Source organism: Pan troglodytes, chromosome 13, assembly GCF_028858775.2.
Source record: "Pan troglodytes isolate AG18354 chromosome 13, NHGRI_mPanTro3-v2.0_pri, whole genome shotgun sequence".
In the NCBI taxonomy this organism is placed as follows: Eukaryota; Metazoa; Chordata; class Mammalia; order Primates; family Hominidae; genus Pan; species Pan troglodytes.
The window spans coordinates 119,674,055-119,695,761 of record NC_072411.2 but is presented as its reverse complement, the minus strand read 5'-3'; the positions used below and the strand labels follow the sequence as shown (position 1 = coordinate 119,695,761).

General features: G+C 39.3%; 1 long non-coding RNA gene across 7 annotated transcripts in view; it reads left to right on the top strand.

Moving 5' to 3' along the window:
- Nucleotides 1–21,707, top strand: part of LOC101058385 (uncharacterized) — a 527,851-nt gene that overhangs the window by 353,813 nt on the left and 152,331 nt on the right. For all 7 annotated transcript variants that reach the window (XR_010150244.1, XR_010150248.1, XR_010150245.1 and 4 more), the window contains 5 exons: nucleotides 1,698–1,866; nucleotides 2,797–2,895; nucleotides 8,335–8,417; nucleotides 9,021–9,211; nucleotides 10,277–10,497. This is a non-coding gene — a long non-coding RNA (uncharacterized LOC101058385). The remainder of the gene's footprint in view (nucleotides 1–1,697; nucleotides 1,867–2,796; nucleotides 2,896–8,334; nucleotides 8,418–9,020; nucleotides 9,212–10,276; nucleotides 10,498–21,707) is intronic.

The following is a 21,707-nucleotide window of genomic DNA, read 5'->3' as shown; positions in this document are numbered from 1 at the left end:
TGTTCCTAGGAGCAATAACACCAGGGATGAATTTCTTCCCATCACATGAGCAGGATGGCACAATGAAGATGCCCCCGGGAAAGACCCTCCTATTTTTTTCTAATTCAGAAAAAGCAGAAGAATAATATGATAGACATATCCCCTGCTCATATTTAAAATGTTCACTTTTTGTCACTTAGGCTTCAGATAGTATATCTCACAGTTAAAATTGAAAACCATTTTGTTCCTCCTCTCCATCCTAGTCTTGCTTCTTTCTCTCCAGTGATGACCACTGTCAATAATTTGATATATACTATTCCAGTCCATGTTTTTGTTAGCTCATTACAGATTTTATATATCAGATAATAGATGGTATTGCTTTGTAGTTGTAAAATTTTGGCTGAATAATATACTGCATGAATTGTTTTGCAATTTGTTTCCAGTAAACAATATGTTTTTGAACTGTATATTTTCTTGCATATAGATACAATCCCTTCCTTTTTTTTTTTTTTCTGAGATGGAGCCTCGCTCTGTCGCCCAGGCTGGAGTGCAGTGGCGTGATCTCAGCTCACTGCAACATCTGCCTCCCAGGTTCAAGCAATTCTCCTGCCTCAACCTCCTGAGTAGCTGGGACTACAGGCACATGTCACCATGCCAGGCTAATTTTTGTATTTTTAGTAGAGACGGGGTTTCACCATGTTGGCCAGGCTGGTCTTGAACTTCTGGCCTCAGGTGATCCTCCCGCCTTGGTGTCCCAGAGTGCCGGGATTACAGCTATGAGCCACCACAACTGGCCAGTCCCTTCATTTTAAACTGCATTTAAGTACTCAGTTTGTGAATACAAATATCTATTAATTCCTCACTAAAAAATATTCGTTTTTCAATCTTTTCTCCCAGTGTTTTATTTTTAATAATAGGAACAATTGGCTCTACCTAATACTTCAGTTTTAGCCCAAAATTGGCCAGAAGACATCGTTGCCTTAGAGCAGCCTGTCTTCCAGTTGACACTGAACTGCTGTCGACCGGCAGATAGTTGAGAGTCCACATGTGCCCCCAAATAGTTGCAGACTGTGTGTGCAGGGCCTGATTCTGTTCTCTTCTCTGGAAAATGGGATCGTTACTGTTTCTATCTTCTTGGGCTGTATGAGGGATTGGTGGTGTGGAGCATGTACCACAGTGTCAAGCAGACACCCCTGTTCATGCTAATACATACAGTATTTAATGCCTGGTATAGACCTAGACCCCTGACTCCCTGGCCAATTGTTTTTCAAAGACACTCCCTGCCTGTGTTACCACTGTTGATAAGACCATGTCTCAAAGAGTTAATCATCTGGAAGACAGAAATCTAACCACAAGAGGCAGAGGCAGTAGGCTGTAGAGTTAAGTGGCAGGCTCACAACCCCAAGTGCTGTCAGTACTCACAGCTTCTTCTCGCCAGCAGCTGTCTGTACTCTGGATTGTTTTGAGCGTGTCTTTGCAGGGCTTGCTTGTGCCTGCCAAGTTCAGCTGCCTGCAGAAGCTCAGCTCAGAGCCGTCCCTATAGGCCTAGTCCTTGCACAGGTCTGGCCAATCAGAGCTCTGTTACCAGGCAGAGCCTCTCTCTCCAGCTCTGGTCACTGTCAGCCTGGCTGTCCAGGCACCCTTTTGCAATTTTCGTTTGAATTGATTTTTTTAAAAGCACCTGATATACACTTTTCTTTTTATTCTTCTCCTTCTAGTCCTCTATTCAAGGCCCTACCACAGAGACACACAGGAATGGAACTCAGAATCACAAACAAACAAACTTTGATCCAAGAAAGAAAATGATCTTTAAAAAGACCCTCGTTTCATGCTGGCCAATGCTGAGAAAATCTGCTCTGGAGGATATTTGGAGACACTGATTAAAAGGTAGTACCATCACCACATATTTAACTTCCCCCTCTTTTCCCTCTGCTTCTAGGAGTAGAGAAACCAACAAAACCAACTAGAGAGAGATGGTAAGTTTCAAACAATCTGTCCCCCACCCCACCACTATTCACACCTTTCACAAGGGCCCAGCCACAAAGCCAGTGCAACATGACATAAATCATCAGCAAAGTGGAGGTGACAGACCCTGCCTTTCCCCTCTTATGGCATATTTGCTCATCTTCTCTCTTCCCCACTCCTCTCTGAAAAGAGAAAGGACGAAAGCAAGGCAAGCGCATTCCTGAGCGGGAGCTGCAAGCGCCCAGGCTCATGACTACTGAGGAGCACACTGGAAGGGGAGAAAAGGAGGGGGGAAGATTGAGGGACCAAGATGGCAGGATAAAATGCTGTGGATGGAAGGGCAAGTTCTCCTGGGGTAGGAAGTATGAGGGGTCAGGGAGTTTGGGATGCCAAAGAACAGGAGAAGATTGAAAGTTTAATAAGCAACCTTGACCTATGCTATGGCACATCCTAAAATGTTAGAAGAAATGTGAGTACAGGTTGGAATACCGGTATACCCATGCTGTTTTGAATTCAGTAATGCTTTGATACTGAGACATGCCCCACAGCTTTCTAAGCATTACACTTACTTATACTGCATTTTTAAAGCAGTTTTATAAGAACATATGTAAGTAGATCAGTACCATTAAAATGGGGTTAATTTTTTTTCCAAGTCACAATGGTGTAGGGCAGGTTGTGGTGGGAGGATTAATTGTCTAGAAATCTGGCTAAAGCTAATTATGAAACTGTTATTGCTAAGAGAAAGGGGGAATTAGGCAGAAAGCCAGTCTACCTTGCTTCAAATGGATTTTCTCTAGATATCTGATCCTCTCAGTCTCTTCCTTAACCTCTCCTTCTCTTCCCCCTTTCTAGATGGTTGTCCCAGTGGAGGGGGATTCTTCGTGTTACGTAGATAGCAAGCACGATGCAAAAGTGTTGAAGCAGGAGTGTAAAGAATAATTAAAACACCTGGTGAGTTCTAATTTTATTTTTGAAGAACATAGCTTCTAAACAAGTGTAAAATACAAGCCATGGCCCTAAAAGCCAGGGTCTAAAATAAATGAGTTAAAAAATGTCGTGGTTCCCATATCTTAAAGTTTTGCAACTCCTCCCCCTACCCCAAACAAAAAGAATCCTTTTAGGAATGAATATTTCATGTGTTAAAGTGATATTTTTTATATTAGGAATTTTTAAAGGTTCCTAATAATCTTTTTCTTAGTCTAAATTCAGGCAAACTTAATACTTTTGATTTTAAAAAGTAAACAGCAGTAAGATCTCATTTTTAGAAAGTTATGCCTATCAGTATACATTGAGAGATCACAGGAACAATTCTTACGTAAAAGGAACAAGGGTGGTCTTAATGATGGAATACTGGAGTGATTTTTAAAACTTTTTTGTACTTTCCAGTTTGAATAATTTAAAAAACAAAAGTATATATTGTTTTCTACAGGTAGAACATAAATTTTTTTAAAGGAAAAGAGATTAGGCAATCAGTTGCTTGAGAAGTAATTGAATGCCAAATATTAGGTTGGTGCAAAAGTAATGGTGTTTTTTGGCATTGAAAGGAATGGCAAAAATCGCAAATTACTTTTGCACCAAACTAATACTTTTTCCTGTAGATTTCATGAGGTTTCCTCTGTGTGTGTGTGTGTATGTGTGGGTGTGTGTGAGAGAGAGAGAAAGAGGGTAGCAGTGCCTCAGTACATCTATTCCCAGGAGACATTTTGTGATCTCTGAGTTCCAAGGAATGAGGACCAGACAAAAGGGGCAAAAGCAGTAAGAGGAAAAATGGAGATCAGGAAAACTGGCCATGACTCAGCAAAAACACAGTGACATTTTCAGAAACCCAAAGCCTCAGACATTACAAAGTCGCCCACACCCCTTACTTCTGAAGAGAGTTGTCCTGGCCCTCCCCATTTCAGGTGGGCTCCAGCCTAGGCTGGGTAAGCATTGAGAGTGAGGAGTGAGGAGGCAGGTGGGTGGATTGTCCCTCAAGGTGCAAGGAGGGAACAAGTGCCCTGTCTGTGGCTGATTGAACTGGGGAGGACCAGAGACCGGAAGGTATTCTCAATAGCCAGTATTTCTCAGAAACAGCGGAAGTCTCCCAGACAAAGCAGACAGGTTGGCATCCCTTTCTTGAGAGTCAGTAAGAGGGAAAGGAGTGAGGCAGGCCTAGCCAACATACCAGGGACAGTGGTGAAATTTCGAGAATCTGGAGGGTCTGCCAGCTGTGCTTCCCAAAGCAGCTTTCAATGCCTGCCCCTGAAAAGCTGGCATACACCTGGCTGCCAAACCATAAAGGGACATACCTAGAGTGAAGGACCAACTGCCCTTAAATTCACTGCCTTGTGCCAGCTCCTAAGTTACTGTAGGGATCTGTGTGGGTCTGGCCCCTCTGCATGGGCCCTGGGACCCTTCAGAAATCTATTCTTGTGCTTGGCATCCCATCTTATCTTCTCCTTGCTCTGCTGTTAGGTGATGGGTGAACCTATCAACACCCTATCTCATGTCACCAAGTACTCAGATTCAAAACTGAAATCCAGTTCCTACTAGATCACTAGCCATCCTCTTTTACTTCAGTTTCTCATAGCCTACAAAGAAAAGAAGAAACAACACATACGAACAAAAGATCAATTAAAAAAAACAGAGGAGAGATTTCCTGGCATTGGGCTGGGGGCACAGCAGGAAATTCTAGCCACACAAACGATTCTCCATGGCCAGAGAGTTAGGCATCATGACCCTTGGGTTGAGCAACCCTAATGCAATACCAGGGTGTTAAAGGGCTGGAACTCTCTGGCCCTCTGGTAGGTCAGTTCTTAGCTGTAATATAATTTTACAGATGAAAAATTCCAGACAGCAGTGACTTGCTCTGTGTTACACAGTGAGACATAAATACAATGTACAGCAGCGACATAGGCCTAGTACTAATTATTTGACATCCTAAGACCTTTCCTTTATTGTCTGAAGTGGCTTAGCTGAGATGAATATCCAGCATGTTATTACAGCGGGAAGCCAGGCCAGCAGACTTCATTGTCCTCAATTCTGTCTCAGTTACACTAAGCTTTCCTACCCCATTACCTAAGTTTTGAGATGTAAAGTGGAAAGACACATTTAGTCGACATTGTACCAAGACAGTAGGTAGAAATTCGTCATGCTTGTGCCTCCCAGGTCTCAGGGTGCCTGATCTGTTTTCCTCTCGGCCCAGGCTCATCTTCAGGGCCACTTTCTCTTTCTTTCTTCGACATCAAATATCAACCCAGCCCCTTTGTATATCGCAACAGCGATTTAGTGGACACTCTAGCTGACTGATTTTGTTCCATTACAAAATGAGTTTCCTGCCAGAATAGAGGGGGAGATTATATAGACAGACATACATTTACAAACACAAAAGGAATGTGGAAGGGTGATATGGAGGCACTTTCAAAATGGCAGGACCTGCCTCCAGGCCATGGCAGCTTCTGCCCACAGCCCAGAGAGGCCACTCATATGCTGTGAAAGTAAAGGCATTACCTCGTTTCCTTGTCACCACCTGAGTGATCCATGAATGGGTGTTCTCTCCTCACTACAGGTGAACTTGGTCAGGACAAGAAGCTCCAAAGGCTTAGTCAAATTCTTTGTTGGTACTACCCTACTTTACTCGGTCGTATTATATAAAGCTGTTTAGCCAGGCCCTTGCTTCATACATTCCATGTCGCTGAACAAGAACTCAAATTCTAGTTAGCTGCCACCCCTCCCAAGTAAATTTTACTTGATGTGCAGTTATGTGCTGAAATATACTGTGTCCTATAGAAATGAGCAAGGTGAGGGAAGGAGATGCAGAAGGAATTGAGTTGCACACTTTGGATCAGATTCGTGCAGGAGTTATATGGATGAACTGACATGCCCCAAACCAGATGAAGAAATCCACCTCTAAAACTCAGCCAAGAGCCTGTTTATAGAGGGCTTCATTGTTTATAATTTCCATGTCAGTGCTTCTCAAATGCTCACTACTCCTCTCTTGTTTTGGCCTTACTAAATTGGGGTGAGCTATGTGGTTCTTGCCCCTGATTTATCAATGTGAAAAGAGAGTCTTTAGGGATTTGACCATAGACAAGTCCCCAGGGGAGTGAGGGGTGGAGGTAGAGTAAGTATTCTGCTTTTCCAGCCTCTTTACTCTTGACTCCACTGCCTTAAAGCAAGGTGTCGCCAGAAACCACGGTCACCTCCTCTTTGTGAGACAAACATGAATCTCTCTTGGCCTATTACTCCCAAGGAAAGCAGAATATAAAAAGACATGTCTTCAGCCTTGCCAGATAGCTTCAGGGTAAAATTCTTCCCCAAACCAAGTGTTAGAGTCCAGTCAACTGTTTCAGGGAGGGCAAGAAGTAACATGGAGAAGTATTTAATCCTCTTTCTTCCCCAAAATTCCATGACATCCAAGCTTGTGGTGAGCAGGCCCTGCCAAGGCAGACAAGATCATTGAGCTGAAATCAAGAGAATGGGTCCTTGGCAGAGCAGACCCTTATAAGGATGAAGATTGGATGCTGGGGAAATCCTACCAGCCCTTGGCAGTCCGAAGGTCTGAGGTTCCAGACTGGGCTCTCTCATTTTCCATACCTCCCTAGGAGCTGGCTGCATAAGGCATGAAATAAGCTGAAGAATCATGAGCACCATCCAACCCATCTGGGAACCCACAGTGGAAAATTATGGGAGTAATATGTTGGGACAGCCCTGGCTTCTTAAGACAAATGCATATTTTTGTGCTTTTCTGCATAGTTTATACAACTTTTCATTTTGAAAAAAATGAACAGGTAGCATGAAGAATGACTACTCATTCTTCAAATGCTTTGGAGAAGCCAGAGCTTGGGGAAGCCAATGAAAGGGAGGATGAGGGTAACCAAGGAAAATCGCTCTCAGGAGAAGCATGAAGGAGCAGCACGTTGGGTCTCAAACCCTGTTATAATGAATGCTTGGGCATTTTGTGCTGGGTTTTTGTGATAAAATTAGCATTAGGACTCTTGAATGAATTCATGGGACATGATTTATGCTCCTACTTTACACCAAACACTAGAAAGGTAAAAATAAAGAATGAATAAGTGGTGGCTTTTTCACTTAAGAAATGTTTTGCTTGAGAAATCAAAGCTTTGAAAGCACAGAGACTTCTATTTAGATGTTTGTTTTAACTGCTTTTCTTTTTCCGTGCTCTTCCTTACTCTTTTCCCTCTCTTCGCTTTTCCTCTCATCTTTTCTGCAAAGTTCTGAGTCTTCTAAACAAGAGACAGTCCAAGTCATTGTGATTTAACAGATATCGAAAGAGCAGCACCCTTATCTAAAGAGACACATCTGCACACCAGACCTTCAATGCGGGACACTACAAATGGGCTATATGGAGCATTTGGGAAATCTCTTAGCAGAGGCTGATTCTAGAGGCATTCACTCTGGGTTGTATCTGAGAACACTGACTTTGCTTCAGGAGCCTACAAACTTCATATTGGGACATGCAGGAGAGCAAATCAGAGCAAATATGTTGGAGACTTTCCTACCTCATCCTGACCAGGAAAGAGCAAAAGGTCTGAGAGCCTGGCTAAGCACATGTGGGCTCCATGGACCCTAGATTCTGCAGTGAGCTATTCTTGACTCCAACACTCTATTCCAGGTTCTACCCCCAACCCAAGTGGCCACTCTTCAGTTTCCCCATTTCTTTTTTCTCTCTCTGCCTCTCAAGCACCCATCTCTTTCAGATGCTCTGTTCTCCACTCCCTTTTACAAATTCTTTCTCAAAGACCTCATCCATTCCCATGGCTTTGATTGTCACCCACAGTACATGTTGTCTCTCAAATCGGAACCTCTCTCCTGGGTTCCAACCCTAATTGATTATTGGGTGTTGCAACTGAATTTCCTTCTCAAATAAGACACATAGTCTCAAACTCTTGACCTGTTTCCTCTCTGGTATCTCCCATCTTAATACATGTCACCGAGATGTAACCAGTCTCCCATGCTAGAAATCTGGGAACATCCTGGACTCTGTCCCTTTTATCGCCTTCCTTAAGAGTCACTAATAATATTGATCATGGTTTCTAAAACTCAGTAGAAATCAGCATCTTGGCTTTCTCACCTGTTTCTTCCATTCTTCAGGCCCGTTCATTTCTGTCTGCAACCATAACTCCTAACCATCAAGTGATCCTCACACCATGAGATTGTGAATGAATTCCTTCACCTGTCTGTGGTATTTCTTCATCTAAAACAGAAGGACATTGAACTAAATCTCTGAGAACGTTTCTAGCTCTGACATTCTTTAATGGGTTAGCTTGCATATATCACAGGCCGTAAAGCAAAAAAAACTGAGTTTTCTCTCCTTTCACTTATTCCTTGCTTCCCAATAACTTTTTAAATTCTTCTTTCTCCATTTTGCTTTTGATTGAAATATGGCAGCCCAAGACCCAAGCAAGGATAGGATTTCCCAGACATTCCCGAGGGAGAAAATGCCATGTCCTTTCCTTCTGGTGTCACATCAGGTAAGGAGGTTGCCTGGGGCTAGGGCTTAAACAGAGTGGTTGTTGTTCTCTTGTTATCATCACTGTTACTGTTTCCAGGGCACTGCTCCATGGCTATGCAGAGGCAGACACTGAGGTGGAAAGTTATAAGACAATTTCCCCCTGTAAATTAATCAGAGGGCACATATGAACATCTTGTTGCCACTTCACCCCCACCACTGTCTCTTCAGCTAAGACACCAGTTTAATGAGGTAGTTCCTGAGGCTTGGAGTTTCCCTAAAGATCGCATCTCCTTTGGTGTTGATTGAGAAGCTCCATCGAGGGCACCAAGGGGAGTGGTGAGATGGTACCCTTGCTGAGAGCTGGGGAACTCACCATAGTCTTTGAAATAACACTGCCCTCTGTAAGCGTGAGGAGTCACCATTCTTTCTGACTTCCCACTGGCTGGGAGGTGATAGGGAAGAGCTAAGACTTCCATTCTCCAGTCCCCTGAAGTTGGTGTTTTGCCTCATATTGTGCGGGAAGTGGGCAGTTTGTCTTAAATGTCTCCCATTGCTTTTCTTTGTACTAAAAAGATCATTGAGAAATGGCTTTTTTTTTCTTTTATACACATCATCTTCCTAGAATCTGAAGGCTGCTAGAGAAGAGAGAGAAACATGAAAGTGAGTCCCATGCTGATTGTTGTTGAAATACCTGGAAAGAAACTGGCAAAGACTATCCAAGGGATGCTAAGACATGTCCGAACTTACAAAACAGTAGAACCTGAATAGGAATTTGAAGTTGTCTATACTCAGCCACACCCTGCCATTTTACAGGTATGAAAAATAAAATTTTCAGCAAATTAGTGATAGATACAAAGTATCTGGATGCCCAATCCTGTGTACTTTCCATTACCATCTGTTTCCTAATTGTGTGTGGATTTCCTTGCTCTCCAGAGCCAAGGAGCATCAATATTTGGCTTCAGAAATGCTGCTAAATCCTGAATAAATGGGAGTGAACAAGCAAGGTAGCATTCAAGGTCTCTTACTCCTAAACCCAGTTGCAATACTTGTATTAAACCCTGGGCTCCAGGCTGCTTCAGTGCTATTTAACTTTCTCTTTACAAAGAGAAGAGAAAATGTGGGGGTATCAGACATATCCCACCCTTCCAAGGCCCCATGCAGACTCTTAAAAGATGAGGGGGTTTTTGTTTGTGCATATGGATCAAAGAAAGACTTTCTTGAATTTTGGTCAGCAGGGTTTGTTTTAGATCTGTGAAGTGTGGAAGAGGTCTCAATTGAGTGATGTCATGGAGGACTGGGAGGATCCCTTTCCTCATGCAGAATCACTGTTGAGGTGCATTCAACCATTACAATTCCGCTAAGGTAAAATACGGGGAAATAGCATAGGTTAGGAGTCATTGTACCTAGTTTCCAAGCCTGGTTCTGCTCCTGTAATTTATAACTTCATCCATATGTTCATTTAATTAGGAAACAAAACAGTCATTGAATTAATATATGTCTTGTACTATTATATGTGCTGAGTATTCAGTGTGAAATAATGCAATATTTTTATTGATCTTATATTGTGGGGAAAGCAATAATTCACACATACATATATAATATAATAATACCAATGTTGTGAAGGAAGCAAAAATCAAATAAGGCAGTAGAAAGTACCAGGCAAGGAGATGTGTTTGCATAGGGGTGTGTTATAGTGCTTTAAAATAGGTCCACAAACTCTTTTACCCTCTCTTCAAAAGGTGCAGCCTAAGCTACCTCCCCTTGAGTATGGGCTTGGCTTAGTGACTTCTTCTAGCAAATAGAATAAAGTAGAAGTGATGATGTATGGCTTTCAGGCTGTATAATAAAGCCACTGTGTCTTCCTCCTCCTGTTTTTAGACTGTCTTCTCTGGGGAAGTTAGCTGTCATGTTGTGAGGATACTCAAGCAGTTTATAAAGAGGTTCATGTCACAAGGAATGGAGGCCTCCTGCCAACAGCCATGTAAAGGAGCCATCTAGGAAACAGATTCTCCAGCCCCAGTCAGACCTTCAGATGATTACAGCCCCTACCAACCTTCTGACTGCGGTGGAAGGAAAGTTCCGGAACCAGAACCACCCAGGTAAGATAATCCTAGATTCCTGACTTAGAGAAACTCTGAGATAATATTTGTTGTTTAAAGCCACAGCTTTGTGGGACAATGTGTTAAACATAACTAATACATGTGATTAGGGAAGCTCTTAATAAGAGGCTAACAGTTGAGCAGAGACGGGAATGAAAAAGGGGAATGAGCCAGGTAAATATATGTATGAAGAATGCTTGAAGTGGAGGCGATAGAACTGGTATAGGTCCTGTGGTTAGAACAAGCTTCATATTTTTCAAGGGAAATTGCAGGACTTGGAAATGGGCAAGAGATACCTAAGTATCCATTCAGTAGAAAGCTGAGCATTGTCTAGGGTATCCTCTGGGGATATCTGATTATATTGAGATGTTTCTCTTTAACTGAATTTCCATTTTCTAAGTTATTTTACTTGTGGAAAACTGACAGTAATGCAAATGATCCTCCTTAAAGAAATACAATGAATTTTGTCTAATAGAGATGTGACTGAATTCTACCCTGTAGAAAAGATAGTCCCAAACAATACATTTTAAGCAGCTCTATTGAAATATGATTCTTATACCATACAATTCATCCATTGAAAGCTTACAGTTCAGTTTTGTTCCGTATGTGCACAAGCTTGTACAAACAGCACAGCAATCTAATTTTAGACCATTTTATTGCTCCTCCTCATCCCTACAAAGAAACCCCATCCCTATTAGCAGCTCCTTCTCATTCTTTTTCATGTTTTGCTTTCCCCATCTCCCAAGCCCTAGACAACCACTAATCTACTTTCTGTTTCTATAGATTTGCTTATTCTGAAAATTTTATGTAAATGTAAACATACAGTGTACAGTCTTTCAAAACTGACTTCTGTCACTTAGCATAATGGTTTCAAAGTTCATTTATGCTATAACATGTATCAATACTTCATTCTTTATTGCCAAATAATATTCAATTGTATAGATAGCTATATTTTTGTTTTTTTGTATAGGTAACTATTTTCTCCCATTATGAGGTTTGTCTTTTTCACTTCTTGATGGTATTATTTGCAACATAAGAGTTTTTAATTTTAAATCCAATTTATATTATTTCTTTTGTTACCTGTGCTTTTGATGTTATATCAAAGACACCATTGCTTGACATAAAGCCACAAAGATTTATTTTTTGTTTTCTTCTAAGAGTTTTAGTGTTTTAGCTCTTACATTTAGGTTTATGATTCATTTTGAGTTTATGTCTGTATATATTATGTGGTAGAGATCCAAATTTATTCTTTTGTATGTGGATGTCCAGATGTCCCTCCACAATTTGTTAAAAAGAGTATTCTTTCTTCATGAAATTGCCACTGCACTCTTTTGTTGAACATCAACTGATCATAAAAATATGGTTTATTTATGCACTCTCAATTTTGTTTCATTGATCTATACATCTAGCCTTGTGTCGGTACCACACTTTCTTGGTTACTATAGATTTGTAGTAAATTTTGAAATTGGGAAGTTTGAGTTATCTAATTTTATTGTTGTTTTCAAGATTGTTTTAGATTTTTGGGGTCCTTTGCATTTCTAAATGAATTTAAGGACCAATTAGTGATTTCTACAAAGAAGCAGCCGCTAACTTCATTGGGATAGTTTTGTACTTGTGGGTTAAATTGGGAAGCATACTCATCTTAAAAAATATGAAGTCATCTGATTCATGAACATGGACTATCTTTCTATTCATTAAATCTTTAATTTCCTTCAATGATGTTGGTGTATATTTTATTAAATGTATTCCTAAGTATTTTGTTCTCTTTAATATTATTATAAACAGAATTGATTTCTTAATTTCATTTTGGAAATTTTACTGCAGATGCATAGAAACACAGGTTATTTTAGCATATTGATCTTGTATTCTGCAAACTTGCTCAACTCATTTACCAGTTTTAATAGTTTTTTAATGAAATTGTAAATAGTTTGTATATACAAAATCTTGCCATCTGCAAATGGAATAGTTTTACTTTTTCCTTTTTAACCTTTGACTTTCATTTTCACTTCTTTTTCTTAAATAATTGCCCTGGCTAGACCCTCCCTTACAATGTTGAATAGGAGTTGCAAGAATGTACATTCTCATCTTAATCCTGATCTTATGGAGAGAGCATTCAGTCTTTTACTATTAAGTATGATATTAGCTGTGGGCTTTCCATAATGATCTTTATCAGGCTGAGAAAGTCCTTTTCTAGTTCTAGTTTGTTGGGCATTTTTATCTTAAATGGGCATTGGGCTTTTGTCAGTTTTTTTCTGCGTCCATTGAGAAAGGGTATAAGAAAATGCTTTGTTCTTTCTTCTATTAGTATGGTATATTACATTAAGTAATTTTTTGATGTTAAACAAACCTTGCATTTCTAGGATAAGTCTCACTTTGTTTTAGTGTATATATGTATTTATATGTTGTTTTATTGAATTTACTTATGCTTTGTGGAGTACTTTTGGGTCTATATTAATAAGGGGTAATGATCTGACGTTTTGTTTTCTTGTGGTGTCTCTTTGTATGATGACCCAGTAATGCTGACTTCAGATAATGAGGTGAGAAGTGTTCCTTGCTCTTGTGTTTTTTGGAAGGGTTTCTGAAGTATTTGTATCAATTTTTCTTTGAATGTTTGTTGAGTTTTAAACTTACTAATGCAATTGTTTTACTTGTTAAAGATTTATTCATTATTTCTATATTTCTTGAGGAATTTTCTGTAATTTGTGTCTTCTAAAAATTTATCTAATTCAGGTATATTATCTAATTCATTGGTATGTAGTTGTTCATAACATTCCCTTATAAATTTTTTTTTATTTATGTAAGATTGGTAATGATGTCTCTTCTTCCATTCTGACTTTATAATTTGAGCCTTCTTTATTATTTTTTTTATTATTCTAGCTAAAAGTCTTGTCAATTTTATTGCTCCAAACATTATACTTAGTTTTCCTATTGGATTTTAGCCAGTTTTGCATCTATTAGTAAATTCACGCCAACATTTCTGTCACCCTATATACTTTGTTCTTCAAATTCTTTTTTTGTAACAATATTAACAGGTTACTAATTCTCTCATTAATTAATAAGTTGAATTTATACTTTTATGAAAGTGATGTTTTTAAACTTTTGAAAATTGTACTTTAGCAAAAGAAAATATGAAAATAAGAGTCAGAGAGTCATGGAAAATGAGATGAGAGGGAAAGACAGGGCAGACCATGACAGGCCTTGAAGGCCATGCTAAGAAGATTAGTTTCACTCTGAGTGGGATGAGAAGCTTTTGTCATCCCCTTAGACAAGTCTTGCCCCTAACTGAGACCTCAGCTATCTGTAATATGTCTCTATGCCTCCTCACAGGGTGACTGTGAAAATAGAATGAGACAGAATGAAATCAAAAATTACATTGTTATTGTTAGTGCCCAATTGGCTCACCTATGAGGTCAGTTTTCAGGTACAAACAACTTGGCCTAAATTTATTGTTTTCAAATTCTTACCTATTACTAGGATTTCTGAGGGAAGCAGATACAGAGAATTCCAGAAGGCTAAGCCCTGGATTCTGAGAAAGGTAATTTTGTCCAAGAAAATGCTGGTGATTTGTGCATGGATATGGGATACAGTATGGTCATTAGGTCCCTGGAAGAAAAGGAGATAGGGCTGGAGAAGTCTGAAAGCTCAAAAGGCAGATTTGACCTGTGTCTTCAGAACTCCACATGGGACTGACTCTAGGTGGCTAGAAGGCTAAGGTGTTAGCGGGGTAGGGTTCAGGAGAGGACACACAGATCAAGAGAGCAATGCTGGGGTGCATTTCGTGAAGCTGATGGAAGGCCTGAGAACTCAAAGGTTTGAGCTTAAAGAAGAAAGCAAAATACTAGACATGAGCATTTGCAAAGCAGGTTTAAGGCATCAGTGTACTGTGATGTTTGGAACTGAGCGACAAAGGCCAAAAGGAAGGATAACACAGTAAACCAGAGAAAAAATTCCCTTGCACAAATTAACAAGCATTTCTCCTTAGCCTACATCTCAGGGTATTCACAGATGGGAAAATGAATCAAATCAGTATCTCTCTCATTTTATTTTCTTTATTTTTATTTCATTCTGCCCCTGGCTTGACCTAGATCTTAAGTTATTCATGGAGATTTAAAAATATATTCCAGCACTCAAAATCCTCCCTGGCAAACGTCTGCCAGTTGCATAACGTAAATTTTTGTTGTTTATACTAGCTCCGTTTTTCATGTCTGTGTTTTTCAATAGTCCCTCAGCTTGCCTTTCCCAGAGTTCAGCTAAAGTCCTGGGAAGCAACGGTAACCCCAAGACAACCTCTCAGGCAAGTCTAATGGGCTGAAATAGGTGGCCTCCAAAGAAGGAGAATACACCCAGGGAATGGTCTGAGCACACCGCCCTGGTTATTTGAGGTAATGGAAATCTAAATTACTCTGCTCTCGAGCCTTTTGAAGGGGCTTAGTTTATCAGCCGTGACCCAGTACATAGGGCTATAAAGTATGTTCTTTAAAGATTTTCTTTTCTTCCTCTTTCTCTCCTTTCTATTAAGAGTAGAAGTCCTCAGGAAAAGAATCGTATAAACATAAGGGCAGAATTAAGATAAATGCATTTCTTTTCCTTAGGAAATTTTCCATGACGAATGAACAGCACTCTACCCCTTAGCCAGCCAGGTCAAGTGTTGGGTCTTTAAAGATTCACTTCTCTAGAGCTGAGGCTGGGAGTTGGGTCTGGGGACCTGATAAGGGATGAGGGCTTGCGAGAGAAAATAGTTCTCTAGAAAAGGAAAACTTACGGTCAGTGCTGATCTCTCCCAAAAGGTCTGCTGCTTCTTGGTGGTTTCAGAGCTGATGGTGGACTCTGTATTATTGCTTTAGAGCCTCTCCCGCAGTGGCCCTCTGGAGCTGATCTGACCATTCACAGCTGCAGCTGTGGGTGCTGAGAACACTTATTTATTTATTTATTTATCTATCTATCTATCTATCTTTAGTTTTATTTTAGTTTTAGAGATGAGGGTTTGTTTCATCACCTGGGCTGGAGTACAGTGATAATCATAGCTCACTGCAGCCTCAAACTCTTGGGTTCAAGCAGTCCTCCTGCCTTAGCCTCCCAAGTAGTTGGAACTCCAGGTGCACCCCACCACACCTGACTATTGTTTACTGATTTATTGATTTTAGATTTTGGGTCTTTCTATGTTGCCCAGGCTCTTCCTGAACTCTTGGCCTCAAGAGATCCTCCTGCCTCAGCCTCTGAGTCACTAGGATTACAGGCATGAGCAACCAAGTCTGGCAAAAATACTGTCAATAGGGGGTACACTGCTCATCCCCGATGGACACAAAGCTTGTTTTTCTACATTTGCACTAAAGAGTGAGCACACTTGTAGGTTATGTAATAGGAAAGGCTTCATGGAAGAAAAGTATCAGAATATCTGGGTCCCAAACCTGGCTCTGTCACTGAATGAAACAGAGAGTGTAAATGGTATGTCCAAGCTCACCTAGCTAATGCTACAACTTGTGAAGCTGGCAAGAATTGAACCATATTGCCTAAGATCCTTCCAAGTTCTAACATTCTGTGTCTGAATGTTACAGAGATCCCTGAATATACTTAGATGTTTGCTTTCTTTTTCTATGTCCCCTTCTTGTACTCCCTCTGTATTGGTGTTTTGAAGGGCTTGGTCTAGCAAAGTTAGAAAGCCACTAATTAGCAGATAAAGAAAACGTTACCTTAGGGGTCCTACTTAATTTTACTTATGGAATACTAACAGTTTTGAAATCAAGTAGGGATGGGATGTTTGACGTCTAAGAATGTCAGGCCCAAAGGACGTTCTGGAGTGAAATCTTATGCAACAGTAAAACATCATGGGCTGGAGATGAGAGAACTCGGGAAAAATGATCATCTTATTTGTGTGCTCACTGCGTGCTAATGCAGAGGTTCTGGTTGCCAAGGGAAGAGAGGTACAAGTTGAAGCATAGATGGACAAGAAGAAAATGAGGATATGAAATGCAGGTGGTGAGTTATTTTTGTAAGTTTGTATCAGTTTTCAGGACCATTGGCCATCACCCCAAGAGGTGACACTTTGTTTGGGCTGTACTGACACCAAGTAGTGAATTGAATAGAATCTTAGATGCATGGTTGAGACGGCTTGGGGCCACTGCTGTGAATAAGGCTAATGGGAGTGGATTATAAGTAAAATGAAAATAAAAAGAGGGACAAAAAGCAAAAGAAGAAGAATAGTTTTATTAAAACAGGCTAGCCTTCTATCAACACATCAGAAGCTTAATCTCTTTGTTTCATCTTTAAAATAAACACTTTGATACCACTTGGTATCTTTCTCACTAATCCTCAAATACTTTTAATCACTTTTGAATATAGCCATAGTCTTAATACTAGATTTGTTTAAAATATTCCTTTCTACTCACACGGAACCCATTCTTGGAGTCCAGCTTCTTAGAAACTTGTCTATTTCCCTGAAACTTTTGGCTATATTTCCACAAAAAATAATCTCTCAAAAATTTTCAAATATTTGGCACTGGCAATCCAGAAAAAGTCCAGCGATGGGCAAAGCTGGACAGGCATGACTAAACTTTCTCAGAACTCCTGGATTTCAACTAAACAGTCCAAGAAGTCAGCAAAAGCTAGGCTTCTGTCCTCCCCATCATCTTCTCTGTTCTTTTTGTTTTCTTTGCACCTCTCCACTCATTTCCTTCTTTAGTATGATTGTGGCACTAATAAAAACTGCTAAGTTGCCATTGTTGAGATATGCTAGGACTATCTGGTATCTCTGGTTCCTCAGGTTTTAATTAACTATCCCTGAGGTGTTAACAGACTGTATTCAAGTCCTTCTCCCACTCACTTCAGCTTATGGATCCTGATGCAGAAATTTCTACTCTCACTTTCCCACTCACAGTTTGGAGCAGGCAATGATGCCAGTAGGTTGAGTTGGAGGGGAGTGGTAGGGTTGGAGAGTACTGTGGAGGAACTGGGAGATAGATCCTAGTCAGTGATGAACCTTTTAAGAATGTGTAACTTGACATGCAGCTCCATGGGCTGGAAGAGTTAGAAAGAATTTCTGTGAAGAAGCTGGTTCTGAGAAGTCTCACAATCCAAATGGGTGTGCAATCCCTGCAACTCGGGAAAACCAGACAGAAAGGGTGGATAGCAGCATGGAAGAATCACGATTGCTGAGCAGCTGTATCCCCCTCATAAGGATGGGACAGATGGGATGGGAGATGACTGTAAGGAGAGACCACACAAAAAGATTCCTCTGAGATTAATTAAACTGGGGGTTTTAACCAGAAAAACAGTCATGAAATCATTGACTTGATGAGATGATTTTAAAAAGTAATTAGAAATCAAACCTGGTTTTAAAGGCTCTGAAGAAAACAACTCAGCTCAAATTGGAAGGGTAAGGCAAAAACAAAGTAGAGACCTATATGTGAAGGTGGTGGCAAATGCTTCACCTGCCAAGTATCTCACTCCAGTTGTCCACACTCTGGACAGGAGCAGCTCCCTGTGCTCCACATTTTCAGGAGAAAGTAAGGGGAAAGACTTGAATGAGTCAGAATCCAGGACTAGACTGTTTCTGGAGAACCTGGCTTTGGAGGTTTCTGGCAGGAGTAATCTAAGCAGAGATCAGGAATTTTATTTATTTGGGGGTCATCTATAGATGACCAAGTTTGTCCCACTTCCAGCTAGAAGCATCAAAGTTGCAACTTCAGGGTTGAACCATGGAATTCTTGAGTTGCCCAATTCATAGGTCTAGCAGCTCTTGAGTTCTAAATCATAACTCTGAAGATTGCTTTGTGGCGATGGTGGTAATAGGGATGAGAAGTGTCCAATGAAATAAAAGTATATGATCCCAAAATGCACACAGAATATAAGCTATTGTCTAACGGCATAATCAAGAGGTATGGATTCTGAGCAAGTGTTTCATGCCATGGGTACAACTGACAAAAAAAAATCATTTTTGAAACCCACTGGTTAGTAGGGGCAGAGCACTGGTTATTTTGCCTGGTCGATGCATCTTTTTCTTGGCGTCTGGCTTCTTTAACTCAGCATAATTATTTTGAGATTCACCTGTGTTATGGATTGCATGAATAGAAAAAAGAATGTGTCTTTTTTATTACTGAATAGAGTACCATAATATGTACAAGATATGCCAAATCTGGTATGACCATTTACCTGACGAAAGACATCTGGGTCATTTACAGTTTTGTGCAATTATAAATCAAGCTGCAGTAAACATCCATGTGTAGGTTTTCTGTGTGTGAAGATAAGTGATTATTTTACCTAGGGGTGGGATTGTGGATTATACAGTAAGTATATGTTTAACTTTTTAAAAATCTGCCAAACTGTTTTCCAAAGTGGCTATGCCCAACAGTGATGTGTGTGTCCCAGTCACTCCATATCTTTGACAACACATGAAATGGGTCAGTGTGTTCAATGTTAGCCATTCCAATAACTCCATAGTGGTATCTAATTTTAGTTTGATTTGCAGTTCCCTAACAACTGCTGATGTTGAGCATCTTTCCGTCTATTTATTTGCCAACCATACTTTTTCTTTAGTGACTGTCTGTTCAAATCTTTTGACCATTTGTATTTGATTACTTGCTTTCTTATTATTGAATTTTGAGAGTTCTTTATGAATTCTAAATACAGCTTCTTTGTCAGATATATTATTTACAAATATGTTCTCCTATGCTGCCTTTTATCTTTTAATTCTCTTTACAGAATTTACAAAATTCTGTCTTTTGAAGAGGAGAAGTTTTTAACTTTGAAAGCCAATATATGATTTATTTTCCTTTTATGGATTATGCTTTAGGTGTAAGACCTAAGAAATCTTTGCCTAATTCAAGTTCACAAATGTTTTTTTTTCTTTATTATTATTATACTTTAAGTTTTAGGGTACATGTGCACAATGTGCAGGTTAGTTACATATGTATACATGTGCCATGTTTTTATCCTGTGCTGTCTTGTGAAGGTTTTATAGTTTAGATTTTACATAGTGGGATGTATTTTGGGTTAATTTTTTATTATGAGGTGAAATATGGATTGAAGGTCATTCTTTGGCATGCGGATATCCAAATGTTACAGCACAATTTTTTGCAGCCTACCTTTCCTACTCTAAATCATCTTTGTACCTTGGTAAAAAACCAAGTTGTCCATCTCTGCGTGGATCTATTTTTGGACCATGTCTTCTGCTCCATTGGTTTGTTTGTTGGTCTTGATGCCAATAGCACACTGTCCTGATTTCTTCAGCTTTTACAATAAATCTTGAGCTCAGATAGTGTTAGTCATCCAACTTTGTTTTTCTTTTTCAATTTTGCTTGAAATTTGTTTTAGATCTTTTAAATTGTCACATGAACTTTAGAAACAGTTTGTTAAATATGCCAAAAATCTGCTGGAATTTTGATTAGGATTGCACCGAATCTATAGCTCAATCTTGAGAGAACTGACATCTTAACAACATGAATGTTCTGACCCGTGAACATGATGTAATCTCTCCATTTATTTGGGTTTTTAAAGATTTCTTTAACAATGTTCTGTAATTTTCAGGGCATAGCCCTTTCATATATTTTGTCAGAATTGTCTTTAAATATTTCATATTTTTGATGTTACTATAAATAATATTATGTTTAACATCAATTTCTATTTTATCATTGTTACCATATAGAAATCCAACTGATGTTTTGTAGATTCGATCTGATTTTCTACTATTCAGTCATGTAGCCTGCAAATAAAGAAAGTTTCACTTCTTCTTTTCCAATCTGGATGGTTTTTATTTCTTGCTCTCGTCCGACTGCCCTGACTCAAACCCATAGTACAGTAAATAGAAACTGTTAGAGCAGACATGATTTTCTTGTACCTTGTCTTAGGAGAAAGACATTTGGCTTTTTAACCATTAAGTAAGATTGAGGCAGTTCTCTTCTATTCCTGGTTGGCTGAAGGTTTGTGGGTTTTTTATTTTAATTTTAATTTCTTGGTAAGGAATGAACACTGAATTTTGTCAAATACTTTTTTGGTATCTATCAGAAATATCATATGAGTTTTATTTTTTAAAGTATGCTAATAGTGGTGAATTGCATTGATTTGTCGTCAAATATTAAGCCAACCTTGCAGTTCTGGGATAAACCCTATTTGGTCATTTGTAAAATTCCTTGTACATATTGTTGAACTTGATTTGCTAAAACTTTGTATAGACATTTTACATCTATGTTTGATGACAGTTAGTATGTAATTTTCTTTTCCTATAATGTATTTGTATGACTTTTGTATCAGAGTAAGCCTGATTTCATAAAAAGAGTTGGAAAATATTTTGTCCTTTTCAACTTTTAGAGTTGTTTATGTAGAATTGGTATTAATTCTTTCTAAAATGTAATTCACCAGTGAAGACATCTAAGCCTGAAGTTTTCTTTGTGGGAAGATTTTTAACTACAAATTTAATTTTTTTCTTAGATATAAAGTTATTTGTGCTAATGTTACCTATTTCTCCTTGAATGAGCTTTGGTAGTTTGTGCCTGATAGAGTTTGAACATATGTTCCTGCAAAATCTCATGTTGAAATGTAATCCCCAGTGTTGGAGGTGGGTCTTAGTGGGAGGTGTTTGAGCAATGGGAGTGAATCCCTCGTGGCTTGGTTGTGTCTTCACGACAGTGAGTGAGTTCTCCTGAGACCTGGTTTTTTAAAAGTGTCTGGAACCTCTCCCACAACCCACACACACTCTCTCTCTTGCTCTACTTTCACCATATGATGTGCTTGCTGCTGCTTTGCCTTCTTCCCTGAGTAAAAGCTCCATGAGGCTTCCCAGAAGCTGAGCAAATGCTGGTGCCATGCTTGTACAGCCTGAAGCACCATTAGCCAATCAAATCTCTTTTCTTTATAAATTCCTAGTTTCGGAGATTTCTTTGTATAGCAACACAAAGAACAGACTAACACAATGTCTTTCAAAAAATTTGCCTGTCACTTAGGTTGTCAATTTATTGGCATAAAGTTATTTATAATATTTTCCTATTGTCCTTTTCATATGGTAGAATCTGTAGTGATGCCACCTCTCATTCCTGATACTAGTAATTTGTGTCCTTTCTTGCTCTCTGATTTTTCCTGATCAGTCTGATTAGAGGTTGATTATTGATGTTTTTAAAGAAACAACTATTATTTCATTGTTTAATTAATTTTTTACATTGTTTTACTCTTATATTTCATAGATTTTTGTTTTGATTTTTATCATTTCTTTTTTGTTTACT